Genomic DNA, 27,579 nt, shown 5'->3' with positions numbered 1-27,579 from the left:
CCAATTTTTACTTTGACTTCTGGCCACTGGAACTGCAACTGGACTTCACAGGAACCTTCCAGCAACTGCAACATTTCCCTGGCTGGACATCCTCTGTGGCTGGCAAGTCTTCAATCTGCACCAAGGAGCAAGAAGTGATCTCCCTTGGAGTGCAGGAGTCACTCCCCTGCATCCGCAGGCACCAACTACAACGACAACCAACTGTGTGGATTCTCTCTCCTGCCAGGCTGCATTGATCCTGCAACACAGGTGGTGGTCTGGAGTGGTTCCCTTGGTCCTCTCTACCAGCTGTTCAACTTGGGAGGTGGTGAGTCTTTTGCTCTCCTTGCAGGGTGGTACCACTGTGCACCACAACTCTTACAGCTACCAAGGCTCATTGGCTTTTTTTCCAAGGGATCTTCAGGCTCCATGTAGCCCCAGCTTCCAGTACTCTTACCTGCAAAGCACAGTCTCCTGTCTGCTGCTCCAGCAATTTGGGATTCCTCTCCAGGTGTGTTGAGTGGGCCTCACTGTGACTCCTGTGCCTTCTGCATGTGAGTTGCCTGTGGGGACTGCATCCTCAATTTCTGGCTCTCCTCACTGCTGAGGGTTGCCTGGGACTTCCCTCCTTGAGTTGAGTCCCTCAGACCTTCCTGGCTCCCAGCAGTTCTGCAACTCTTTGTCTGCAACTTTTGCCTTTGCCAAGGCTTGTTGGTGGATTTTTCACACCACTGACTGACTGCAACTCTTCTTCAGACGTGGGACATCAACTGCATCACTTCTGGAACTCTCTTCTGCTCCTGTGTTGCATAGCCGACTCCTGCTCTTCACTGTCGACCTGGTCCTGTATCTCCAGAAGAGTGGGTAGTGGCTCCTGCCACAACCGAACACTCTTACTGGAAATTGACTTGGTCCCCTTCATTTGCACGTCCTCTTCTGTCTGGACCGATCTTCTGTTTCTTCCAGTACTGCTTGGGTCATGCACAGTCCTTTTACAAAGTTTACCTGTGGGTTTTGGAAAAAACAGGTATTTACCTCTTCTCTCCTGGTCGCTGTGGGGGCACTCTGGTACTTACCTTTTAGGGTTCCTAGTTCCTCCAGCTCCACTCTACAGATTCTACTCTCTTGGGTGGGGCCAGCTATTTGCATTCCATTTACTTAGTATTTGGATTGGTCTCCTCCTACGTCTCTATTAGTTACTGGTATTTCACTGTTTTCTATTGCTTTCCATGCCCATTCCTGATTACTAATGTGTATATAATAGTGCGTTTACTCACCTGCTAGTAGAGTATTGTCTGTACAGTATTTTAGTATTTGTATTACCATAATACAGCACCATTATTGTGTAACACTGTGAGGTTCTTTCATGTGTGATAGTGCTCTGTGACTACAATGGTATTGCATCAGCTTTGCATGGCTCCTAGATAAGCCTTGGCTGCTCATCCACAGCTACCTCTAGAGAGCCCTGGATTCCTAGACACTGCCTACATACACTAATAGGGGATACCTGGACCTGGTGTGAGGTGATGATACCATAGGTACTCACCACACACCAGGACAGCTTCCTACACCCAGTATGACAAAGCATGAGTTGGTTGAGAAACTGCTTAAGAGTCTCCTCTTAGTTTAAAGCGTTTTGCACAACAAGAGTCTCCCTGGCTGTTACTATTACATGAGAAACTCTTTACTTTCTTGCACTGCAAACATCTTGTAGTTGTGGGTAAAAGCCATCTGTACAGTTCAGTACATGTATATCTTGTGGTTTGAAACAAGTAAAATAAGTTTCTGTGTAGGCAAGCATGTTCTTCTCGTGGCTTCTTCTAATGCAAATGGAATACCATCACACAGACTGTTAGAAATGGGGTCTTTGGTTGGCAGTCAGGTTAACCCCTGTCCAAGCAAGGACCCTCACTCTAGTCAGGGTAAGTCACACACAATCCAAATTATCCTGTGCCCACCCTCTGGTAGCTTGGCACTGAGCAGTCAGGCTTAACTTAGAAGGCAACGTGTAAAGTATTTGTGCAATAAATCATGCAATAGCACAGCATAGCACCACAAAAATACACCACACAGTGTTTAGAAAAATATAGAATATTTATCTGATTAAATGCAGGTCAAACTGATCAAGATTTGATAAGTACACATTGAAATATCACTTTAGAGAATGATAAAAAAGAGTCTTTAGTCTTTAAAAAGCAACAAGTGTCTCTTGCCAGCACAAAGTACCTGGTTTGCATTCAAATTCTCCACAAGGGACCTCAGTGGTGGGCGCTGCAGGGAAACTTCTGTCACACGGCAGGCGCTGCGTTGATTCTTCTTGCAGGAAGTTGGGCTGCATCATTCCGTCTCGGCTATGCGTCGATCCAGTGGGCCGTGCGTCGAAGTTCCAGTTGCAACACTGGTGCTGCGTCGATCTCCTCTCGGGGAAACAGGCTGCGTCGTTCCGGTTCAGTGTGCATTTATTTTCTCACCGTAATGCAGGCTGTGCGTCGTCTCTGGCAGGCTGTGTGCTGAGTTTTCGCCGCACAAGGAGTTCTTTGCAGGAGGAAGTCTTTTTTGGCCCTGAGCCTTCAAGGAACAGGAGGCAAGCCCTTGGAGATCACTTCTCAGCAGAGCCAGAGGGCAGCAAGGCAGCAGGGCAACAGCAGGGCAGCAGCCGAGCAGCAGTCCTTTGCAGAAAAGCAGTCAGGTGAGTCATTTGGGCAGCCAGGCAGTTCCTCGTGGCAGGTTGCAGGTTTTGGTTCAGACTTTCTTCACCAGTGGTATCTTGTCCAGAGGTGTCTGAGTTGGTAGGGTTAGAGGCCCTGTTTAAATACCCAAATGGGCCTTCGAAGTGGGGAAGACTTCAAAGAGTGGCTTAGAAGTGCACCAGGTCCCCTTTCAGTTCTATCCCATCTGCCAGGGTCCCAGTAGGGGGTTTGGCGGTCCATTGTGTGAGGCCAGGCAACTGTCCTTTCAAATGTAAGTGTCAGGCCCTCCACCCTCCCAGCCCAGGAAGACCCATTCAGTATGCAGATGTGTGCAGGTGTGACTGAGCATCCTGTGTTTGGGGTTGTCTGAGTGAAATGCACAAGGGAGCTGTCAACTAACCTAGCCAGACGTGGATTGTAAGGCACAGAAGGATTTAAGTGCAGAGAAATGCTCACTTTCTAAAAGTGGCATTTCTAAAATAGTAATATTAAATCCAACTTCCCCAGTCAGCAGGATTTTGTATTACCATTCTGGCCATACTAATTATGACCTTGTTACTCCTTTCAGATCAGAATCTACTACTCAAACAGTGTATGAGGGTAGCCCTAATGTTGGCCTATGATGGGAACAGGCCTCACAGCAGTGTAAAATGAATTTAGAAGCTCTACACTACCATGACATATAAACTACACAGATATATGTCCTGCCTTTTATCCACACAGCACCCTGCCATATGGGTTACCTCGAGCCTACCTTAGGGGTGACTTATATGTAGAAAAAGGGGAGTTTAAGGATTGGCAAGTACTTTTAAATGCCAAGTCGAATTGGCAGTGAAACTGCACACACAGGCCTTGCAATGGCAGGCCTGAGGCATGGTTAAGAGGCTGCTTATGTGGGTGGCACAATCAGTGCTGCAGGCCCATTAGTTGCTTTTAATCTACAGGCCCTGGGCACATGTAGTGCACTTTACTGGGGACTTACAAGTAGATTAAATAAGCCAATTGGGTATGAACCAATGTCACCATGTTTTAAGGGAGAGAGCATACGCACTTTAGCACTGGTTAGAAGTGGTAATATGTCCTAAAACCAGAAAAAACAGTGTCCAAAAAGTGGAGGGAGGCAGGCAAAAAGTTAGCGGTGACCACCCCAAGGCTGTCAGGTCTAACACAGACCCATAAACACCCAAAGATGTATTTAAGTGAGACACTTAAATACACTCACTTAAATACAGCAGTTGCTCTGATTTGTGATTAGGTTATTGGTTTGCCTTTTATGCAGATTTTTCTCTTTGTTAGAACAGTGGTGAGAAAAAGTACTTTTTTGCTCAGCGGATAAAAATATTGTATTAATTCATCTCATTGGCTTGCAGCTTATGTTTTACTCACCTGTTGGTATGAATGTATTTACAACTAACGCCATTAGAATCAATCTTTCAGATTACATTTTCAATAGTTTTACATTTTGTAGCTTAGCAACAAAGGTGAATGGTAACTGTTATTGTACTTCAGTTGGAGTCTATATTAATAAATAAAACAATTGTATACAGTTTTTAGAACTAAAACCATTTTACTGACTTCTACTTGAAAAAAACATCTGTGAATTAGGTTAAATTTAGACTTCATCACAGTCTATTGATATTTTCACGGCGTAACCCAGTAAAGGACAATTTATAACAAGCAATGTCGAAGCCAATAAGCCTTGCCAAAGCTTTTTTCTGATTGCATGCATGGGGCAAGATACGTGCACACACCACTGGCAATCTTCGAATTTTCTATTAAAGAAAATTAATTCTAAAATGGCCCCTGACGTTGATGCATGCGACGCTCATGACAATGAAAAAACATAAAAGAGAATCCCTCAAATGACTACTTTACAACGATTTTTCAAATAAACATCACCTTCATGATCTCAATTAGCTGCGCTAACATTCTCCTCAATGCAAATTGTGTTCTGCATCCTTTACTTTCTATGCCTCGTCTTAATCCTAACACTGTACCTTTCTTGAATTCACTAACCCTAATGATTTTTTGAAGCCAAGCTGTCTAGTTACTTCTTTCTTCAACTTTAGCCCAACCCTTTAAGCCCTCCCTGACCTTCACATCAACCCTACATTGCATGTAGCTCTTGTAAAATACATTACCTAATCTCAAGATTTTGATGAACACTTCGTAGAACCCCAGCCCAAACATTTCCTTAATTACAAAGCAAATATCCAAAGGATCTCCGTGATCTCAACCTATTGTTACAATGAATGTACCTCAGCTAATTTATGGACTGAATATTTCTTGAGTGGGTTTCTCTGTAAATCGTTGTAATGTCTTTACCATTCTTGTTCAAGTTTTTCACCTCCCCCACTCTGGTGTGTCTTCCCATTTCCATTACAAATCCCAAGTGCCTTTTTGGTTTGGCCATCATAGCGGAGTCCATAAGAACCTGCTTCGTTAAAGTGTAATTGATTTACTCAAAAAGACATCAAAATACCAATTGATTGAAAACGTAAACAATTGATTACACGTGGATTGAAAGTGCATTTTAATTGCTGGCCTCTGCAAAAATTCCAAGACATGGTTAATAGAGTATCTAGCTACTTGTGGCTGTGAAACTTTAAAAATGTGACTAATTTCACTGACTGTTTTTTGGCAAATGTAATTGTTTAAAATAATAGTTGAGTGCCAATATTCTGAAATGACCATTGATTTATGAGAAGCTGAAAATACTCCTAGATTTGGCGCAACCTAATTGGACGAAGCAATCCTACAAGCACAAAATAATAATGCAGTGCTTACAGTGTAAGTAAATGATGGTGCCCATATGGTGTGTGAATGTAATGATATACGCATCATGCACTCACAGGTTTGGGATAAGCTATCAGTGGTGCAGCAGGTGCTGTGGCACCAGGATCCCGAGGTGTGAAGGGGCGATCTGCATTCCATTTATGGTTGATCTATCACTACCCTAGTGGGAGCACAGTAGATCAGTCTCGATCCTTGTGTTGGGGTCCAGGCACCTTTGCTATGTCATTGTCTGAAGGTATTTGGCAGTCTTTTTTGCGTTTTAACTGGAGGTTTTAACTGTGCAGTGTTAGCAAAAGCCGTTGCCTTAAAACCTCGGCTTGGATGTGATATGTGGGAGACTTTCTTTAAGACATAAATTTTTTATCAGAATCCAGAAAATATGCTATCTTTTAAGTATTCCAATACTAAGACTTTAAAACATTTTCATTGTCAACCAACGTTACCAAACGTGTGACTCTGAGCTGAATGTTTTGGCAAATGCTGTTGATTGAGGATTTCATGTAAAGTGAGAAGAAAATCAAACAGAGGCTATTGCAATCTAACTTTAGCTTTTCAAAATACATATGTAAATATTTCAGATCAGGTAAGGGCTAGTTATAATTAAGTTGGCCTCCTTGTAGGAAATGTAATTTTTGAATCTTTCATGACTTTCACGTAATTTGAAGAAACTGCAAAAATCTTTCCACGTGCTTGGCCCTACGCTATCAGCTCTATTTTTGCGAGTTTGGCTTACTTCCAAATACTAGGCAACTGTAATGGTAGGGGCTAGAAGTGAACTTCTAGGGAAGCTAAGTGCAAACACCTTTGGACGGACAATGCATGTCCTAACCAGCCTCAACAACCACTAATGTCTCCCCTAAATGTTATCTCACTAAACACTAAAGGGCTCAATCATCCTGTAAAAAGGACCAAGAACCTAGACTACTGCAAAGGTGTATCTGGAGACATAGTCCTCCTTCAAAAGACTAAGATAGGTTTCAAGGGATATTTAACAATGAGAAAGGGCTGGGTAATAGATGCAACCTGTTGTGAAGCTTGTAGAAAACAAATGGTGTGCTCACACCTATTTCCAAAAACTCAGGATTATCCATTATTGGTTCAGAGCATGATACTGAGGGTAAATGGTTATTCACAAGGCTGAACAATGGTGACCAGGTCCTTTTTGTAATGAACATATATGCCCCCAATGCAGATGACCCATCCTTCTGGTGCTCAGTTACTAAGAAGCTCGCTGATATTCCTAAGCACTCCAGAATAATAGCGACTTCAACCTCCCAATGGATCCTATTCTGGATCGTCATTTGACTTTTAATTTAAGGACCCCCAAATCACACAGACAAATGTTAAACGCATGCATCACATATAGTCTTCTTGAGGACTAGAGGCTCCATATCCAAACGACCAATGATTTTCCCTTCTTCTCCTCACCACATTCCAGTTTTTCTTGCATTGACTATCTCTTAATAGATTCCCCCACTACAATCCACCTCAAATCCCAAAATTCATCCTAATCTTATCTCTGACCATTCCTCAATTTCAGTGACCCTCTTGAACGCCTGTAACAAAAAGACAAATTGAATTTGACGTTTAAATCCCAAAATTTGGGATAACGAAGAAGACAGAGAAAGCCTAAATAAAGAAATTGTTCTGTTCTTCAAGGAAAACCCCCATTCACCCTCCCCAAATAATCTTATGGGACACCCTTAAATGTGCCATGAGAGGTCAACTTATCAAAAATATATCACACAAATATTGTGAAATTAAAGACGCCTTACAAAAGTTAGATCTGGAAACTAAAGAAAGTCAGTATTGAGAAACACCAGAAATAAAGACATATTAAATGAAACAAACAGCTTAAATACAACTATAATTCCATCATTAGTAAGAGGGTTTACCTTTGGGCTCATGCCCAAAAGTCAAAATGTCTACTATTCCTTATTAGAGCAGGTAAAGCCCTTGCGACCGCCCAGAAGCAACTGTAACAATATTACTCATATTAAATTGCCAGACAGGGTCCAGCAGTTCAAAACACACAAAATCCTTGAAGTATCCAAGGCCTTCTACGCTAACCTATACAACACCCAGCTGACATGTACCAAATCTGATTGTGCTACCTTCCTCCGCTCCGTAAAAGTAATTAAAATATTGGATACGGATAAGGTCCCTCTCAATAAATTATTAGAAACCTCCGAAATAATTAAAACCATCAACTCTATCCATTCGGGAAAGGCACCAGGCCCTTATAATTTCACAATCGACTTCTATGAGATATTTCAGAATACCATTATTGACCATCTCAAAAATACCCTAGCACATTTTGCGTTACAAGACAAAATCTCTGTCGTCGGAGGCTACAATTATTGTAATCCCAAAACAGAACAAAGATCACTCAGACCGCAAAATGTTTTGCCCCATCTCACTTTTGAATATGGAAGTCAAAATCTTTGCAAGAATCTTAGTACAACAAATAGTCATTTATCCCCAGACTTATCCCCAATTCACAAACAGGCTTTGTCAAGGGCAGACTTTCTAAAGACAATATCTGCATGTTTTGTTACATTACTGATAAGGCACAACTTTTCACCACACTTGCAGCAGCAGTCGCACTGGACCCCAAAAAAGCCTTTGATAAGGTGTCCTGGCCCTTTCTCCAGGCAGTGCTTGATGCCCATAACTTAGGTGAAACATTTACAAATATGACTATGGTCCTATATGCCAACCCCAGAGCGGATATTAGAAAACATGGAGAATTGTCTCCTCCTTTGACCTTCACCAAGGCTCTAGACAGGAATGGCCACTTTCAACTCTTCTCTTCCTCCTTGCCACTAACCTTCTACTCATACTAATAAACAGCTCACCAACCATCAAAGGCTTCCAATTCGACCCCAAAACCTATAAGTATAAAACCACTGTTTATGTAGATGACATCCTCATCTTTTTAGAGGACACTGAGAATGTGATTACTATGATCACTGATATAATACGCAAATTTGCCAAGGTGTTCAGGGATACAGGATCAAAGCTGAGGTATTCCTTCTTGACTCTGGGCTCAAATGGAAAACTAAACACTTTAAATATCTTGGGATTTGGTTCACCACCAACCTAGATGAGACAATACAACTTATTGGGACAAAAAACCATCAATAGAGTTAAGGACTTACCTCATGGTCCCCGAAATATAGCTTGTGGTGGTGAAGATTGCAAACTCTAAAGATGATGATCACCCCCTTTGTAAAATGTTGCCTTTTCGATGTTACCTGTGAGACTTTCTCCTTCATCTTTCACGCAATAGACAAATTGACATCCAACTTCCTTTGGAATGGCAAAAAGGCTAGAATCTCTTATAAAGTTCTTAGATGTCATTGGTTGGAGGGAGGTTGTAATCTCCCGAAGTGAAGTCTTTATCAATCAGCCTTTTTAGCAGCGCAGGGTGCCTTCTTGCTCCTATCAGACCAGTTGAACTCCCTCGATGGCTAGATATTGAATATGCATTATGCTCTCCTTGTAGTATCTTTGCCCTTATCACGATGTCAAGATTCAGACCTTCTCAGTCCCAATAAATTCTTGTTGACACTGCAAACGCACTTAAACTCTTAGCTAAACCTATGCCATCCCACATACACAATTCCATGTGGCTTACGCTTTGGCACAACCCCAAATTAAAATCAGGAGTCTCATCACTGTTGGCACGTTCTTGGGCCTCTAAAGGCATCAAATGAATAGATGACCTCTATGATAACAACAAAGAACCACATTCTTTCTCAGATCCTGCAACTAGTAATATTCTCCCCAAACTAAACTTTTATAGTTTCTTAGAACTGAAGGTTTTAAGTTGCGCCCATCCAACGCTTGAACTCTTGGTATTCATCAGTCCACCAACCTTCTAGAATTTACAAAATCATAACTCTTCCCCAAATGCTGAGGAACTCGATTAGGTAGGAAAAGTGGCCCAAACACCTTAACCCCTTTGTCATCCCCCATGTCTCGGAGGAGGACTGGCTAAGCATTGTCAAATATGCCCTACGTGATAAAATCGCCCCAAATTAATACAATCCAAATTCTTTATTATAAATTGTTTGTACTGGTTTCCCTCCAGACTTTTCAAGCTGAAGGTACGCAGCAAACATATTTGCTGGAATTGTGGATCAGCCCCCGGTACATTTGAATATGTTATTCAAGTACCACCTTCTCAATAATTATTGGTCCTCTATTTAGAAACACCTATCCTATTTAGTATCCACATCCCCTTAAACATCCCAGTGATAAAGCTTGGTACGTGAGCTTCATCTACCAAACTCAACCTTACACATGATAATGTAGCACTGTTGGACCTTCTGTTATCAATTGCAGTAAAAGGTATCCTGTCTGAAGGGAAGCCTTTCTAACACATTTCATACCATACTTGGTGGGCATGGGGTTCCTATCTCAGAGGAGAACACGAATCCCATTTCCCGGTATATCATCAGCAGGCGATACATTCCTATGTGACTCATATGTTAAAACCTAATACTCTGTTAGTTCCAGTACTCGCGCCTTAAGGGCCAGCCTTTTTCACTGGACCTACATCTTTTGTATTTATGATGATGTTTCATTGCCGAATTTACTGTATGCAACTTGATCTTCAGTAAGGTAGCTGATTGTTTCCTATCATGTATTGCTGATGTATTACATATGACTGTACTTGTTTTTCGTAAAAACAATAAAATGTTTAGAACAAAAACAATTATGCATTTTCACAAACTGTTCATTTGCATACACAGAGGAGTCCTGATGTGCTGAATGATAGGCTTGATAGATAATCTGAATATACGTTTTTATTATGTACACTGCGGCCCTTTGCTGATTATTGATTATGTTGTAGGACAGAGATGTTACTGACCGAAAAGCTTTTGGAGCAGAACGCAGAGCTGCGGTGTTAATTGAAACTTAACGTTGATGAGGCTACATTGAAGCTCATCTCCTCATGATTAGTCGACACATACCTCTACATGACCTGCTTATATTTGTATTCTATGCACCAATTGGTGAGGAATCATGAACAACATTTCCTCCTTGCATGACTCCCCTCAGTGACCCTGCGTCTAATTTGTTTATTTATATTCTTTGAATTTGAAGGTTCGCTCCAAGAGGGAAACAATTTCAGACTCCACTGGAGGAAAGTTAGTTCTCAAGCATGATAGTACCCTTTTTATACAGACTGCTGTTTTTGCCAAATCGCTGTAAACAAGAGGTGTTACTCTTACCCAGTTTAACTGCAGTCAAGAAAGGCTGAGTTGACTTTGCCATAATTCAAAGACAAGACTTGCATGTCAGATCACATAGTAATTTCACCGGCACTATTTGATTTTGCTGTTGGTAAATTAAGGCAGTGTTTGGTGCAAACACCTTTCAATAACATATTATGAAAGTAGGGTTTTAGAGAATGTACGTGCATATTTCTTGTGTGGCATTTTCACATAGTGGTGAGTGTTTTATTTTTTTATTTTTATTGAGCAGGGTAAAAATTCAATGCATCATAATTGGACATGTGAAGAAAAAGTCTTCAACACATTACAACAATACAGTACGATACAAATACCACTTCTTTGTCCATCGGCATCCACAACCCACTTCTATAATAATTGTACATTATAATAAAGTGCAATTACCCTTGTCATGTCACCATATAGTACAATGAAGACCACTCCTAAGTGAAGAATGGGCAAAAGCCCCCATATTATTCTCGCCATCGAATACCCAGCAGCCAATGCTTTCTATATTCACAAAAATCACTTAAACGGTTCATTAGCCTTATACCTACATCATAAAGTGCAACAGTGCTATTGTCCCTCAATATTACAAAAAAACAAAATATATATATTGTATATCCTTCTTCGAACATCTTGGTTCTTTGTATTTTTTCCATCCATTGCTGAACTGTAGGAATAGTCATTGACTTCCAATTGTGCAAACTTAGAGAGCATGCCACCGAACTTGCAATTGAAATGTAACACCTACCCATTGCATGAAAGGAGCCAAATCGCACCAGTGTAGGCTAAGGTTGGACATTAGCCTGTATTATTTTACTAACTTCAAAGAATATCCCATTCCAAAATTGTTGCAGCCTGGGACATGGACAAAAAAATGACCCCAGTCATCTGTATCATGAGCCTTACATCTAAACACTGGTTGGATTGGGAAGAATAGATTCTGTGAAGCCGAGATGGTGTATAGTACGTTAGCCATCTTGAGAGAAAAAACATCCTTTTATAATTGGCTGCTCTAATAGATGTATACCCCAGCTCAGAGATACATTGCTAGTCATCCATAGTTAATCTACATCCCTTTTCTCCAAAAACTTTTCCGAGAAATCCGGTACTACTGATTGATTTGAAAACTTATGGAGAAACCCCTACCAATTACCGACTCCTGTTAATTTATTTTCACAAAACAGACGTACTAGCAAATTGGTTTCCTTTTTCGGAAATTAGCCTTTTAAAAAATGAACTATGTATCTGTAGCTAAGCTGGAGGCTGAGGCTATTACTCCCAATTCTATGTGCTACGTGATTCCATGTAATTAGTTTTGAGCCCCCATAAAATTGGTGAATTTACTAAACCCCTTGCTTTCCCATTGATATTCCATTGGCTTCTCTATCCCCAGTCCCCACACTGCACTCTCTCTTGTGGTAGAGAATATGCCTGGCAGGGTAGTACCTCCCAGTATTTAAATAATACTTGAGCATACTGCTCTATCCCCCTCAGAGTGCTATACCTTGACTTCTTAGGTAGCATCAGGATTTTTAAAAACACCAGCAATTTAGTATCACTATCTTTGATCATAATATTTAACAAAAATGTATAATGGACTGTAGCTAGTAGAGACTGTTTAATTAGTCTATCACGAAAAGCAGCCTGATTGTATGTCTTAGGGTGTGGGAGTGCCAGCCCCCTATTGCTTTATCGATTATAGAATTTCCTTCTTAACCCTAGGCTTTTTATTCTGCTATATAAAGTTTTGAAAATGGCATTGAGTTCTTCAAAATATGCCCTCTGTATTGGTAGAGGAAGATGTATGAAATGAAATAAGAGTAATGGCAAGATCGACATTTTGATCTGGGAGACTCTCCCAACCAATGTAAGTGGTAAAAGCGTCCATCTCTCCAGCAAGGCCTTAGATTTACTAAGGGTTGCACCATAGTTCAGTTGAAAAAGTTGTGAGAAGTCATTAGTAACATATGTTCCTAAATAGCCAATGGGGCACTGAGGAATAAATGACAAACCTGATAGAAGATCTGAGGCAAACTCATTAAATAATAGTCTTTCTGTTTTTGTCTGATTTACCTTGTAGCCTCCGATAGTTGTGAATTCCTTATTTTGTTTATTGCCCATTGTATATTCCTACTATCTGCTTTCAAATATAAAATAATATCATCTGCAAATAATTTGATTTTAGACATCCCTCCTAGCAGCGGCCTGATCAGCTCATTATTTCGGATCTTAATTGTCAGAGGCGCACTAAAGAACATAAGGATGATTGGGGATAAGAGGTATCCCTGCTGGTACCACAATTATTCTTCACCCTTCCCACCTCTTTGGACCTCTTTGGAGTTCACTACAACCTTTGCTTCTGCCCCTCCATATAGATTCTTTAACATATTTACCACTTGCATTGGAATTCCAGACTCTTTTAAAATGTAGAATAGGGCCTGCCAATTTACTAAATCATATGCTTATCCAGCATCAATCATTAGGAGAACCGCTTTCTCTCTGCTGATGGAGAAATAATCCATAGCTTGATTTAGAAAGTGTGTATTGACTGCCATCAGTCTTTTGGGTAAAAACCGCTCTGGCCTCTATCTATCACTGTATGTGCCACAGGAGCAACTTGATTCGCCATCATTTTCATAAACTACTTGTAGTCTACATAGTCTACATTCAAGAGACTGATTGGACAGTATGAATTAACATCCCTCAATTTTTATCTTTTTTTAAGAAATGTAGTTAGTATTGATCTCTTAAAAGAATTCGGAACCTCCACCCCTTCCCTAATTTGATTAAACAATGATGATACAAAGGGGAGCAGCTCTCTTATAAACATTTTGTAGACCCGGTTGATATACCATCACTCCCTATGGCTTTTGCATTAGTCATTTTTTAAGGGCCACAGCCACCTCAGATCGCTCTGTTTTGAAACAGAGCTTCATTTTTTTAGTTCAATAGTTGTTGCAGCTGGAGAGTCTCAAAATATTGTTGTACCTATGATGGAGGGACCTCTTCAACTTCCTCATTTATGCACCTATAGCATTGTAAAAACACATCTGCGATTGCCCATTCATCTACTTCCTGACCGCCAGTATCAGGATTTTCAGTCCTATCTATTGTTTGACTATTCTTTTTAATTTGTGTAGTCTTCCCACTTTGTTGCCTTTTCTCATACAGCTTTTGTTGAAAAGCTTTATCCCCCTTGAGTTCCTCTACTAAAAACAAGTCCTTCAAGTCTTGATTTGCTTTTTCCAACAAATCTTGCTTCTCTTGATACTCTACTGGTCCTGGCTATTAACTCCTAGTTGCAAGATATTGATGTAGTGCTTCATTAACTGCAGCTTGACGGGTCTGAATATGTATCTGTCGAAGCTTGTTGCACCTTGTCTTCTACACTATAACTTGTCCCCTAAACACCACTTTAAATGCTTCCCAAACCATAAAATTTGAAGCAGTGGCACAATTTATTAAAAAGATTCCTTTATAAAACCCTTGTCTCCTCTACTCACTTCTGATCTGCGAGCAATGATCTACTGAAATGCCACGTTGGCATCAATTTGGGGTTATATTTATTCTAACCTACAAGGGAACTATTGAATGGTCAGAAAAGGCCTCCTTTGTACTGTATCTGATATAAGAAAAAAATCTATTCAAGAAGCTGAACTATGTTTGTTTGAAAAACACATATTTTATGGCCTCTGGATGGTATATCCACCAGGGGTCTGTTAGCCTAATGTGCTGCTTCATTATTGTTAACAGCTTGGCAATGTTCGATTCCAATTGTTTTCTCACCTTCTTAGAGGTATCTATTGTTAGGTCCTGAATAAAATTAAAACCCCCTCCCATGATTATTGTCCTCTTGGACTTCATGGCTAGATCATAGATTCATTTTAAAGGTTGTCTCATCTACAAAATTAGGCAACCTATTGTTGAGTCGCGCCTTCGCCCAAATCCATCTACCATCACGGTCGCGCTCTGTCTCTTTTACTTGGCAGTGTAGGGAGTACACAAACAGAATAGCCACACTCCTCATCGCAAATGTCAGCTGAAGAAAAATAGTCTTGAGAAAATGTTGTGGGTAGGCGTATTTTCAGGCTATTACTCTTAAAATGGGTTTCTTGTAAATAAATTATATGGGGGCAGAATGAAGAAAGCCAATTCAGGAGTACACTGTTCTTACGGCCATTTCCCAATCCATTCACATTGCATGTTACAATTCTGATATCATACATCACATAGTCACTTTTTTGCCAAGGCCATGGCCCAACAACTGGCTGTTTTGGGGCACTACAATTACAATATCAACTTTACCCTGACCTTTTTGCCTGCACCCTACCTTCGGCCACACCCTTGACCCACCCCCTCCTTGGATCTGGGGACCGCCCATTACCCCCTTAAGGTTCCCTCCCCTCTCACGTTGTCCTGGAACTGCACCTTACACTTGCTTTGTGTCCCTCTCCCATTATGGGTTAGTTTGGTTCTAGCATGAGAACCCTATACTCTCAAGGCTTGAGCAGTTTAGATAATAGAGCCCATGCTTCTTCTACCACATGGAAAACATAAAATTTTCCATTTGCAAGGAGTTTCAATTTGGGTTGCTGACATAGTGAGGTTTGTACACCCGGAAGCTTGAACTGCTTAGCCAAACCCAGAAAAGGTCTCTGGTGTGTGGCTGCTATTATTAATGTCTGAAAACACTCTCATGTGAACATTACCTGCAAGCTGGAATTACTATTTATGAATTGATGACAGAATCCGCTCCTTGATCCAATAGTCTGAGAAGTTGACCAAAATCAAGTGAGGAAACTTTGTGTTTGCAGGCAAAGACACCATAACCGTGTGCACTCTCATGATCATGAGGTCAGCTGGTGAGTCAAACAAAATATGTTTTCTAATGAGGGTGTCCAGCAACTGGGACACATTCTGTATAGATCCTTGCATCTCGCTTCCTTCCGGGATCCCCACAAACCGGAGATCGGAACAACTTGCTTGATTTTTCATCTCTTATATTTTATTTTCTAGATCCTGGACCTTCTTATCCTCCAAATCAGAGATTCTTTGTTCTACTTCTTGCAGCCTTCTTGGAACGTGGTCAAGGTTCTGTTCTATCTTTGTCATCGTCTGCTGTAGCTTTTCAATTTCCTACACCTGGTGTTGCCTCAAGTCATGATTCTCAATTAGAAATGTCTCAAACAAGGCTTTCACTGCCTCCACCTGTAAAAACAGGGGGGAACCTAGAACTGCCTTAATTGCTGACACTAGTTACTTCTGCGGGCAGCAGTGTCTCGTACATCTTAGTACATGAGGGACTTTGTCCTAAATTGTAGGTGGAATTGTCCTTCTGTACTGTCTAACCCCTCTCTGAGGCCAATGTTTCGGGACCATGATCTGTTATTTCGGCATTGCTCATCCGACAGCTATTCCCATTGCTCACAGTAGCCCTTTAAGTTTCCTGGTTCCGTTGAGATTTGTGCCTCCCCTCCTTGTCCAGCTAGCTATTGATTACTTTCTGAAACACAGGGTATTCCTTAACCTTTTTTGCCAGGCCAGAAGCCTGCATATGTTACTGTTATTGGTCTCACTGCTTCAATGCATTGTCTCTCTCTATGGCCTTCAGAGCTTTCAGTGCCTCCAGGGCTTTCAGGAATTAGCTGTCCCATTGGGCGGTACAGCCCCCTAGGGAGTTTAGAAAACTTGTTGAGCGCTCTGATTGTCCTAGCTGATTTGCACCATGCTCATAAGTGGGGGTCAAAAGGGACAAGCATGAAGTTGGGCATGAAAGTGTGCCTTCGCCTGCCACAGTATCTTTCCCGTTTAGACCCAAATTCTTCTGGGCCTTTAAGACCTGGTGCCCTTGTGTTGCCCTTCGCTTCATTCTCTGCAGTGGGGGTGTATTGGAGCCATGATATTTCCTCATACTGTCCGCTAGCCCCATCCCTAACGCTCTGGATCGAGTCACAGCACAACTTCTCGCTGCGAGCATCCGCTTACCTAGGGTTTTACGGGGGAAGGGGCTAATCTGCATTCACCACACCGTTTATGCTCCAGTTTCTCCAGTCATTTTTCTCCAGCCATTTTTTGACCTCTCCTTGTCACTTCCTCTCTTTTGTGCTTCTGTCTGGCCCCTGGCCCTGGCTTGACCCTTCAAGTCCTCCAGTCCTTCCAGTGGACCACTTCAAGCAGTCACTGGCAGCCTCGTCTTTGTAGTGAGGCCCTTATACTACGACCGCTCTCGGTTTCGGAGGAATCACTGGGTGTCCGACACGGCAAAATCCAGGTGCTGTAGAGTAGGTAAAAGCGGCCACTTCCACTCCCAGGGTCAGGTTGCGCACCAGCTGAGCTGCCGAGTCTGAAGCAGTAAATGCAGCCGGGGGAGGGAACACAATCGACAAACACCTAGCAGCACGGCATGTGGGCTCTGCCTGTTGCCATGTTCATGGGAGAGTGTTGTTTTGTTTTGTGCCCTGCTTTGTTTTTGAGCTGCAATATTGCAATGATGAGAAGTGTGGTTCTGTGGTTGTGTTGGTTTTATTTGATTATGTTTTGCCCTGCTATGTGTTAACTGTATCATTATGTTGATTTTTCTAGTGTGTTATTTCTGTTGCTTACTTTAGCTATATCAACAAATTCTGCTTCATTTCTTGCCAATAGCAGCACATATTTTTGCAGTTCCCATGGCAAGTAACCATTTACCAGCATCAATGGTGGTAAAACAGCGCTGTTCTAGCTCTACAACTGTTTGAGTCACCAGCCAGCCCAGAACGGTGGCAGAGGCCTGTCTTAAATAAGCACTTGCAGTGCTTACTCAATTTGAAAGACCCTAGGTATCAACTGAGCTTGATTCGCTTGCTTATTAACCATTATTCCATGTATGGGATAACCATATCTGATTGCAATTTAAAACTACGTGAGAACATTATTCTCTAATAATAATTTTCTCATGTGGGATTACGTGAAAGAAGACGTAAATGTGTGCAAATTTAGAGTCATATTCAGAGCTGTCTTGGATATTAGCCACGGGGCGGACACTTGCTAATGTGTTTCCAGGAAAGGTAAGAGACTGGCAGCTGGTCTGAGACATTTCTTTGGAGAGACTGGGGCGGTGTCTCCCTTGGCCATTCTAGAAGATGGAAAAAACTCTGAAGCTGAGATCGTATCTTCATTGTTTATGTTTGTTTACAAGGCCGCGGATCTATTGTGCTGCTAGTTCATTGTCTCTTTTTGTTTTCATGGTAGTTGCTACACAGTGGTGTAATATGAAACAAGAACAACAACTGATAGAAAGCATGTTTTTACTGTCCAAGGAAGCCAGAAGGGATAAAGCTCTCATGTGGCCCAATGCTCGTTTGTCCTTGGTAAATGTATTGTTTTCCTTAAAGAATGTGCCCAATCAATATTGATTTGGGTGCATTTTTCAATGCCTTTGTTTCTTGTTCGCACCCTCTTCACTCTCCTTGGGCACTGGACAGATGTTCATATGTTCAGCAAATATGTGGTGAGACCATAAACAAACATATGGAACTTTCAGCCAAGGTGCAGCTTTGCACAGTCCTTCTGTCTTTGAGGAAGTCATTAAAAGCTACACCCGAAATGAATAGAATGTTCACATTATATAAACACGTGTATAATGTTCTAGTGTATTTAGAAAGTAGATGTTTACCTCTATGGTGTAGTAACTGTATAGAAAGAGGTAAACATATATTTCTGGAAATAGCTTTCTCTGCTATTTTAGTGGTTGAGAACAGGCATGACTGAGCTGCATATTTTCATCTTGGTAAAGCTGGAACATTTAATCATAGTAGTAAGCTATAAAATGTATTTGCTGGGATGATGAGTTTCCATCGTTGGATGGGGATGTAGTAAGGAGGGGCCATGCAATTTGTCACAAATGAGTCTGGCATCTGGGTAAGAGAGTACATGAGAAACTTGATGAGAGAGAAGCTGGAATTAATGCCTTTAGTGCTGTATTCCTGAAGTAACTTTCTAGAGTCCATGATATATATGATTCTTTTAGCTCTACTTGACCCTTGGGATGATATATTGCTTAATTTGTAAAATAATAAGTGCAGATGCCTAAAGTTTTGCTCAGAAGCCTGCGCCCTTCACTATTGAAGGTCGAGGAGTCGAAAACCATGGCTGCATAGTTTTGGTTCCACCTTATGCCTCTGTCTTCCACCAATAGACACTCCCTGACCCTTTATCTCAATCTTGCAGACTATTTTTCATCTCTGCTTTCTCCATTTATCACTGATTTCTGCCTTACTCCTTTCCTCCCCTTTTTGTGTTTTTATTCTCTCTCTCTTGCTCCGAATCAAACTCTGTTGAGGGAAAATAAGTTCTGGTCCCCAAAATTGAGTGGTGGTGGCCTCACCGGCTACCACTGGCTCAAGTTAAGCACTGGAGTGATGGCTTGTGGTATGACAGCTGTACTACTAGAATAAATACGCTTACTTCAGGTTTTTTATTTCATGTTAAATACTGTTTTGAAAAAGACTCATTTCACCTGGAAGTGGTCATCCCTCTTGAGCATCGAAGGAAGCAGCTGTTATCTTTAAAATGCTGCTTCCCAAGTCTGTGGGCTGCTTTGTCGCCCTATTGATTTCATCAATCTGACTACTGATCGTTCTCAGACAAAACGCTGTTAATTTTCACAATATTTACTAGACGGAAGCATGTGCAGTATCTTATTATTTTGGTCACAGGTTTTACTATGTGATTTATTGTGATGTCCTGCAGGGGACAGAGACCGTCATTTTGGTTCCTGTACCAGGTTTTGAGAAGCAAGCACCACTCTCATCCTTGTGTGTTAAAAATGCAAAGAAATCATATATAGTACAAAAAACAAGTTCCTAAAGTATTGCTTTAATATGTTAATTGTAAATGCAGCTAGGCATTCTGGTGACATTTAATTTTAAAAAAACTCATGACCTCTGGAGTCACTGGGTCTTCAGAGCACCAGAAATGTGTTTTACAGGACCATAAACCAAGGTTGTTACTTGTGTCTTCTACATTTTATCTAACCAGGATTGCCACCATATCTGAGTCACTGGGTGGACTACAATTGCAATGCTTCCTTTCATGCAGCAGCACCCTGATTCAAGGAATCCTCCCTCTCATTCTGCCTCAGAGGAAACAATGTGCACCTTTCTGGGGTATTCATATTCCACCACTTCTGTTGCCCGGCTTAAAAAACAGTTCTCAAGCAGGTATCTTCCATCCAGGTAGGACTCTGGCTGTAGGGTGACCAGACGTCCCTGATTTCCCCGGACAGTTCTGGTTTTTAGAGAACTGTCCCAGTGTCCTGGCGCTTTTCTTAATTTTAAATACGTTCTGTTTTTTGGGGCATAGGTCAGGTCCTACTGCAATGCAGAATTAAAAGGTATAATCTATTTTCACATGCGTGCCCAAACTCTGAAACAATTAGTAATGTATTTGTTCGTCAGTCAGCACACGAGGAGGTCTGCTGCCTGCTCCCAGCACAGAGACAGATTAGGAGGAGGGGGCAGGGTGGCCCTGGGTTAAGGTCCTGCCAAAAGGGTGTGTGCTTCAGATTTTCCAGCAATCACTCTGGCATATAATGTTTAAAATACATTTTATGACAAGCAAGGCACGTGACAGGCTAAAGGGACAGAGGAAAGGGAGACAATTGTGGCTTGGTTGTGGTACTAAGTATGAGAAAAACAATATTTTGTGAATAAGTCATTCGAAGCAGGGAGGGAGTGTGTGTGTGTATATATATTTTTGTCTGTTTATGCAGAAATTCCTGGTGAAATCCAACTAACACCTCTCCATACCCAACTGAAAGCACCTGTACCCAACTATTTACCAGAAAATAAATTTATTGTGGGGGTTTAACACCCCAAACACCTCCCCATAAGCTACACCACTGGACACCTAAACATAACTGGCACAGGCCAGTTAGACGTGAGGCTAAAGGCTGGTTTAGCACTACTTTTATGTCTTGCCTGTCCCCGTTTTTGCTTCTCAAAATATGGTCGCCCTATGTAACAATTGACTGTTCACAGCTTACAAGCCTCCTCCTTTGTACTCTTTCCCAGATGTCACAAGATGTCCTGTCCAGAGATGCCATGCAGAGCCGGTCTTTCCACAGACAACGCCCAGGGCAAAACTAATTTTGGCACCCCTCCTGATGCTCCTCACTTCTTCCCCGCCCCTTCCCACTGATGATCTTACTGTGGGGGGCCTTTTGTGTGCACATACCCTGGCTGATTACTTCAGAGCAGTGATTGGCCCGGGGACACGCATTCAAAGCAGCAGGTGAGGTCAGCTTTGTGCGCCCTCTTCTAAATCGTGGCGCCCCGGCTCTGATCCTATGCTGCTGTGTTGCTTGTCAGGCCGCACACTGTGATCTTTTGAAGGTATCAAGCCATCTGACCAGGAGTATATCTCACTGATATTCTTCAAGGTATCTGGTCATTAACGTATCTCATTAATGCACGTCTTTAAACAACATAGGGACACTTTTTCAAGGCTGTCAACCTTAATTGCAACTTCCTCCTGTGGACGTTATCACGCCAAGAATTAGAACAGCCAATTCTTCTTTGGGGCCCAAATCCTAGACAAAATAAAAAGCGCCCTGTCCATAAGCTATATTGAATATAAATGAACAGCTTCTCTTTCTTGCCTCAGTCTGCCTCCCACACTCCTTGTCAGCATGTTCACTCGATAAAAAATAGCTCGAGAAGCGAGAAGGCGGTAACCGTCCTAAGCAGTCCGCGCATCGAAATATGTACAGCTAATGACCCTGACGCTAAGATAGCTCAGTGTGATAACCTCTACATTGTTGTGGTCTGACTAATGCAATATCGGGGCACTGTTCGCTGTCTGCGATGGGCACCCAGGCGCACCACTCAAGTCCCTGGGTCAAGCCCGCGAAAGCGCCTAGAGTAACATCTAGCTTCATGGTTAATCGGTGCGCGCGCTCTCGTCGTCATTTAAATTCCAGAGACCGTGCCATTGTACGGCTCAGCTAGTCGGGCCTAGCACTGTATGAAAAAGTCATCCTGCTTTGATTCTGGGAGGTGATGTGGTAGAGAAACAGCAGCGGATTCCAATAACGACTCGAGCTCCCTGCGCACGAGGCCTGACACATTCCATTTGCTTTGTTTGGAAATGATTGTCTCCGGGAGCAGTTCAGACGCCAGCCCTTCATGCAATCATTCGGGAATGAGGGATGGGAAAGGGCGCCCGCGAAAGGTGCACCATGAAAATAATATGACAGAACACTAATGCAATAAAATGCATTATAGCACAAGGAGAGATTCAAAAGCACCCTGGTCATAAAACAGCGGCTGACCCATTTGTCTACAACACCTTGATTTCCCTGAGACCTGCTCATTGGACCGTGGTGCTAATGGGATTAAAGTAAATTGTGTAGCCTTTATATTGAAAGGAGACAGATGGCAGAAAAAAAAGCCTTCTGAAGGAATCCCGGAGAAAGCTGTTGCAACGGTGCTAATCAGCACAACCGGCGAGGGCAGGTAGAAAAGCGTGTTATGATTTTTTTAGTTGCCTTTTCTAACAGCTCAGGGATCAGATTATGCGTAGTAGGAAATGAACATACGGAACGCATCTAGATCCATTTTTAAATATAATGCACCATACCTGGGATCGACCTTTTGTTAGCACTCACATTTTTTAGCACCTGAAGACGCCGAGGCACGCAGAATGATAATATGATTTGCTCAGGGTAACACACTTGGGCAGGAAAAGGAGGAACTTTGGATTTGGAGCTTGGTGTTCCTCGCTTCAATGCCAGCAGCTCAAAGCACTAAACCAGACTGAAACACAGGTACAGATGACGCACAGTAATTGAACACGTTTTTTCAGGCCCATCCATTTTCTCAGGTACACTAATCTTTTAGATGATACCTGTTTCTTTCAGTATCTCCACCTGTAAGGTCCCTTGTTCCAGCCTCAGTCCTTGAGCTTTAAATGTTTGTTTTCTCTCCGCCTACAGTGTTTTTCATTGCCATCCTATTAACTAATGTGGCGTTCTTCTCCCAAATTTCCCATCACCCATATCTTCATGACGTAATGTAAACTCATTGTAAGAGGATGAGGGAGGAACCACAGAGCCTTTTTGGATATTGGTGATTGTTCAGGTGTTGTATGGTGTAAGACATATTTATGGATTTGCCACCATTTCAGGGAAAAAAACTTTCTTTGAGGTAATCTGTGCTTGTCTCTCCAGTCTTAACCAGGTTATTCTACAATTGACTTTGTGGTTGCATTGAACAATTGACATTATTTTTCACTGCTAACACACTTAACATGTTGGTTTAAAACCCCCCCACTAATTTTATTTCAAAGTCTACATATGAGTCCGTCAGCCTCCATTAACAAGGGGTATCATCCAGCCTAGTGAGATTCTTGGCATCTGCATCCGTGAGAGGAATATGAGAAGATAGCATCAGGAGCATGACCATCATTCCTATGCCTTATCTTGTGCGCCTGTATTGGTCACTTTTATTACCATCAAGAGGCCCGCAGGAGAATTCACATCTTCAGCAAATATTAGAAAACACAAGACTGACAAAGGTGTAGGAGAGTTGGTGGACATCGATATGAGAACAAAGTAAGAAATAAACCTTATGATGCAGCGACATGAGGTAGTAAGGGTCATATTTATTTATGGATTTCTGTGTGGTTTTGCCCTATTCCTTAGGATGTGAATACACTTAACCATGAAAACACTTCTCCTGAGAGAGGGCCTCGGAACTACACCTAAGAGTTCGCAGGCAACTAAAATTAGAAAGAATAAATCTTTAGATGAATCTAATGTTTACCAATTTAGAGGGATGGAATAGAATAGAAAAGAGAAGTTGATCGTGAACGGTGGGTGAAACAACAGTTTAGAGGGAAATGGAGCAACTGGCACTGAAAAATAGATTGGTAAGCTAAGAGCAAGAGAGATGTGGGAGAATGCCCTGGGCACTGAGAGACAGGGGCTAGATATACATGGATAGAGAGAGTTAGCCACCTAGAGGGGAATGGTCACACAGATGATGAGGGAGACAAGGCAACAAGAGATGTAGATTGATTCAGACAAAGACATTGGCTAAGAGCCCTGATGCAGAGAGATATATTGGACATAGATGTGCACATAAAGAGAGAAGGACTTGGCACAGAGACAGGACTCAGAGGGAAAGATCAGGCACAGAGAGATGGACCGGGCCTAGTAATAGTGAAAAGAAGAGATAAGGCATGCACAGAGATATGTGGATAGGGTGGGAGACATAAAAAGAGTGAAAAAAAGAGCAGAGAAGGGGGAAAAGAAGGAAATGGAGACTGGAAGAGAGGAAAAGAGGGAAGGGACAAAGGCAAGATACTGAAGAGGGAAAGATCCAGAGGGATGGAGAGTAAAAAGGAATTAAGGGAGGTGGGAACACCTGCAAGAAAATGAGGGAAGGATGGTAGTTGGAGCAGAAACAGAAAGAGGAAAACAGACCAGGATGTCTGTAGCCAATGGCTGTTCAGCCAATATTCAGTGACCGATAGGGTTTCATGGTACAATCAATCTCATGCATGCTTTATTTCAACATATGTCAGCACTTCAGCACGTCTTGCAGACCACTGCTCTCAGCCATTGGTACCAGCATACTGTTCCCTTTCCACAGTAACCCTGAAGTGCACGCACGAGGTGCTAGAAGTGTAACATAAATAATTGCCTTGCAAATCAGTTCTGGTGGCAGTATGTGCTGACAGAGGAATTTTGAAAGTCCTTGCATTTCCAGTCGCAGGAAGCGCTGCAGGTGTTCTTAGGTCTGACTAGAGAAAGCTATACCTTTTTCACTGAGCTCATGTGATCTACAGAGAGGACATTGAGGTCTGCCTCCTTAGCCCTTCGTTACTGTAGTAGTCATTTAATGAGCATTGCATCAACCATTGGCTGATTGTAACTGTCACCCTAGACCTATGGGCCATACATACGAACACATTTTCCCATAGCCACAGAATGCGTAAAACCCTTTGATACATCTGGCCCATGGAATCTTGCCGTTGCACAACTAGAGTCATTGGTACAGCGGTGACATGTAAAACAGAGAGGTGAGTCTCGTGTGACAGAGGGAGCTTTGAGTTTGCCTTTCTTTTGTTGACATGCAGTGAGCTGCATTTCAGAATGCCTATTTACAAAGGCAGGGTCAAAAACCGAACGCTGGTGGTCGTCTTGTAATATTTTGCATTATTACTAGGAGGAAGTAATTTTCAAAAAAATGTAAGACAAAACTATTTTTCCAATAATTTGAAAAACGATTATTTTCAACTACTGATGTGTATTGCACACTGACTGCATTTATTTGTAAGCTCCCTAATTAATACATTTGTGTGATGCATTTATCAAAATCTTAATTTTCGAATTAAATCTGATGTACCTTAAATGATAGCAAAAATATGCTTTTTATTATTGTATTTTTTGTTTGAGAACTATCCGCCTCTCTCGCCAGTGATTCCAATATGGCTAACCATTTTACTCATGGTTGTTTGGTTCAAAGGGAATTTGCAATTGTATGAACGGCCCTACCTGGGACCCTTTTCAAGTGGTTTACTTCTGTTAGCTTGACAATCAATGTCGCTTGGAGAGGAAAATAATTTTCATGGGTGGGGATGAGGGAAATCCAGATTGTTGCACATCCTCAAAATATCTGCCACAGATAACATACAAATTGGATCTAGTCAAGAGATGACACATTAAATAAAGTATGGCTGCTCAAACATCCTAAAACACCCTGCTTCGTAAGGTGCAAGGTAAGAGTTCAAACAAGGAAGAGATAACACTGTGGTTTGAAGGGAAAAAAGGGTTGGAGCACACAGAGCTGAGAATAGACTGAGAATAGACTCATTTTGAATATCAGCAAAAAGGTTTGTTAAGGCTTCATCAAATCCAGTAACTTGTTTTATTCGAAGTCCATATCACATAGTGTAAGGTAAGTAAAAAGTGAGGAGGAGTATGGTTGAAAAGAACAGGATATGAGTTCTCCATGTACCAGTAAGTGCTGGGACAAAGAAAACAGTAGTTTAAGTAGAGAGTTGTAGCGGTGCAGAGCTAAGGGGTTCTGTAATTAGGCCATGATAAACCATTCAAGAGTTGATAGGCTTTGCGTCTCAGGTGTGCGTCATTTTGTAAAATGGATCTAACGAATAACAGGAACCTTTTTTTTTTTTTTTTTTTTTTTTAAACAGCACCACCTGTTCCTTTCAGGAACCCAGGTTGCTGTTTAAAAAACAAAAGTTTGCCGTTTGGGAATACTAAAAAAGGTATGGTGGTCCACTGTTTCTTACATGACACCATCCTCATGTTGGGACGGCAAATCACAACCTGCCTAATTACTATTTGTTAGGCTGGTCGTTCGATTACTCCTTGTTACTGGAGATTTTGCAGCACTGTCATTAGCACCCAAGTTTCATAACAGACTCCTAGAGGTCAGGACAAAATCAGTCTTCAAAATGTGACCGCATTTTGTGACCTGTCTCTTTGTCTGGCCCTTAGTTCTGAACATAGCTCCGAAGCCTGCAGCTTACCTGGGAAAAACCAGAGTGCATTCGGCGTCCACCCAACCATTTGCTCCTCCCAATCTATCACTCCCTTTCATATTGCAAGTTACGCTGGTTTTTGTATAGTCAAAATGTGCCCAGCGAGCATCACTAACATGCAACTCAGGTACAGCATGGGCAGCAGCAGTGCAAGGCTCCATGGGCTACTGCTACCCACATGTTACCTTTTCCATATCTCGAGTTTGCAGACATAATTTCATTTTTTGCTTACACATGCTCCTTCCACTATAGATTAATAACAAGTGGACCTTCTGCATGGACCTGTATAAATAATTTACTGCAAATAACCCCACACAAACATTTAATTTATAATTGCTACAATACCCACATAACATTTCTGCTCACTTTTTACTCAAAGTATGTCCTATTTTTTATATGTAGGATTACAAAATAATAATATAAAATTAAACAGCACATAGGATTCATATGTCATTAACTAAAGAATCACCGCTCGTGCCTGGCGTTCCCTTCTCCTTTTATCGCAGTCTGTACACAAACTGAAAGTCAGTCCTATTTTCTTTGTCATTGCTTGTTTCTTTTCGCACATAAACTCTGGCAATATTTGTTTGTGTTGTGTTCCACTATTTTGCCTGTGGCTCGACACATGCTGTGCTTAGTTTCGAGGTGGTGGTTGACAATCTAAAAATGGATTTCCTAAACTGAACCTATTATTGATGATGAACAGTTTGTCTGATGGGTACACGAGAGGATTTTTCAGAAGAAGAATAACCATCCTGTGCACGGAGGCAGATTTTGGATCACCGGATTGTTCACTGTGCTGCTGTGAGAACTTTCTTTAGAACTCCTGCATTTGTATACAATACAGTTACCTCTATTTTCGAATAAATGTCTTTTTAGAGAGGAAAAGGCGTGCTCAGCTTCCCTTGTGAGTGGGAGGTCTCTTCCATTACTTTTAAGGGTGTAGCGTAGCCCTCTGAAGCACAGGGAGGTCCCCAACCCTTCAGCCAATTAATATCTGTGAGATACTCAGGGCCTCTCTTTACAGTTTGCAGGGGAGGGTGGATCCATCATTTTGGTATGCCCCTGATAATCTGCTCAGGTAGTTGGCAGAGGAAACACACAAAATTCCGTTGACAAAGAGAAAGTATCACCCAGTAAACTTTGACTCGGTTCGGAAAAACTTTGAATTGTATTACCAGTTTTCTGACAATTCATGCCCACACGACGCCAACCATACTTAATTATATGTTAAACCTTTTTAAAATATGTCTTGTCTTTGATCTAAAAAATTCTTAAGATGACACTGGGTAGAGAGACAGAGGCGGAAGTAAAGA

General features: G+C 41.8%; 1 protein-coding gene across 1 annotated transcript in view; it reads left to right on the top strand.

The window, feature by feature from the left end:
• The window catches only part of KCNIP2 (potassium voltage-gated channel interacting protein 2), a 1,298,474-nt gene that overhangs the window by 50,905 nt on the left and 1,219,990 nt on the right, over positions 1-27,579 (top strand). The gene's annotated exons all lie outside the window — the stretch shown is intronic.

Source organism: Pleurodeles waltl, chromosome 6, assembly GCF_031143425.1.
Source record: "Pleurodeles waltl isolate 20211129_DDA chromosome 6, aPleWal1.hap1.20221129, whole genome shotgun sequence".
NCBI classification, from domain to species: domain Eukaryota; kingdom Metazoa; phylum Chordata; class Amphibia; order Caudata; family Salamandridae; genus Pleurodeles; species Pleurodeles waltl.
Note: the sequence above shows the minus strand (reverse complement) of the source record. Positions and strands in the feature narration are given on the sequence as shown.